At 42.7% G+C, this 1745-nt stretch overlaps 1 non-coding gene across 1 annotated transcript; it reads left to right on the top strand.

Moving 5' to 3' along the window:
• Positions 1-328: 328 nt before the first annotated feature.
• trnaf-gaa (transfer RNA phenylalanine (anticodon GAA)) lies at positions 329-401 on the top strand. Its single transcript has one exon. It is a non-coding gene; the product is annotated as a tRNA-Phe (tRNA).
• The last annotated feature ends 1344 nt before the right edge of the window (positions 402-1745 follow it).

Genomic DNA, 1745 nt, shown 5'->3' with positions numbered 1-1745 from the left:
TTGAGTGCCATTCTGTTTTTCCCTTTTGTAAGGCTTCATGAGCAGAGAGTACAGGGAGTGTTTGAAATGAGCAAGTCTCGCTTTGATTCAGGACTCTTACCTCTCAGCAGCATCACACTATGAAAGATTGAATTTGATCTCATTTCATTCTCAACTCGGGGTCTGTGCGGCTCAGTGGCACTTCTGGCTGTCTCCCGCTTCACAATCCATCAGTACTGAGAAAGCAATGGGGAATATTACTCACATGTTGTGTTCTTTAATTTTTTGGAAAACTTGAATGTATGTATTTTCTTCCAAAACAAGGACAACAAGCTGCTGTTAATGTAGGGCTGAAATAGCTCAGTTGGGAGAGCGTTAGACTGAAGATCTAAAGGTCCCCGGTTCGATCCTGGGTTTCAGCAATTTTGCTTCCTTATGCGTCCCTTGCCTTGGTTCTGATTTTCCGGTTGCACAATTTACTTTGAAATTATTTCCCAAGCACCAGTGGATTGAATTTGAGAAACAACACAGAGTCATTTACAGCACAGAAGGTGGTCGTTTGGCCTATCACGTGCATGCTGGCTCTCCCCGGAGCAATCGAGTCAATTCCACTCACCAGCTCGATCCCTTTCCTCCTGCAAGTTTCTTTCCTTCAAGTATCCATCCAATTTCCTTTTCAAATCATTGATTGTCTCTGCTTCCACCACACTCGTGGGCCAAGACATTACTACCCACAGCATAAAAAATTCCACCTCATCAAGGATGGGAAATACTTATATCATCTATATTTGCTTATTCTCTCTTTCTATGAGAAAAGACTGACAGTCAACATGAAAGGAAACCCAAAAATCTTCGAGCAGCATGTAAATGATAAGTGGGTAGTAAGAGGTTGAGTCGGGCCTATGAGGGACAAAAAGGATAATATAAGCTGAGAGGTGCAGGGCAATGTTAATCTACTTAATGAGTACTTTGTATCAGTGATCACTAAGGAAGTGGAATTTGACAAAATCTCAGTCGAAGTGAAGAGAGTAGAGGCAATGGAGAGAGTACAAATTAGGAGAGGGAGGTGCTAAAAAGGCTGGCTGTGCTTAGGGAAGATAAATCACCTGGTCCGGATGGCTCACATCCCAGGTTGCGAAAGGAAATGCGGATGCAGATAACGGAAGGGCTTGCTATAATCTTCCAATCTTCCCTGGATACGGGGGAGGTGCCAGAGGATTAAACAGTGGCAAATGCGACACCCTTATTCAAGAAAGGGTGTAAGGACAGTCCGGGTAACTACAGGCTAGTTAGATTAACAGCAGCGGTGGGTAAGGTTTTGGAAAGAATAATCAGGGTAAAAAATCAACAGTCACTTGGAGAGGTTCGAGTTAATTAATGAGAGTGAGCATGGATTTATAAAAGGGAGTTCATGCTTGACTAATCTAACTGCATTTTTTGATGAACTAACAGAGCAGGTTGATGAAGGGAACGCAGTGGATGTTGTTTATATTGATTTTAAGGAAGCGTTTGACAAGGTACCACATAAAAGGGCGGTTAACAAAATTGAGGTTCGTGGTATAGGAGGGTCAGTGTCCAATTGGATAGAAAATTGGTTTAAGGACAGAAAACAGCGAGTCTTATTAAATGGTTCTTTGTCAGACTGGAGGATAGTCGACAGTGGTGTTCCCCAAGGGTCAGTGCTAGAACCACTGCTTTTTTTGCTCAAGGTAAGTGACTTGGATCTTGGAATACAGAGTAGAATCTCAAAATATGCCGATGACACC

This window comes from Heterodontus francisci, unplaced genomic scaffold, assembly GCF_036365525.1.
Source record: "Heterodontus francisci isolate sHetFra1 unplaced genomic scaffold, sHetFra1.hap1 HAP1_SCAFFOLD_1272, whole genome shotgun sequence".
NCBI classification, from domain to species: domain Eukaryota; kingdom Metazoa; phylum Chordata; class Chondrichthyes; order Heterodontiformes; family Heterodontidae; genus Heterodontus; species Heterodontus francisci.
The sequence above is the reverse complement of the archived record's forward strand: the minus strand, read 5'-3'. Positions and strand labels throughout refer to the sequence as shown.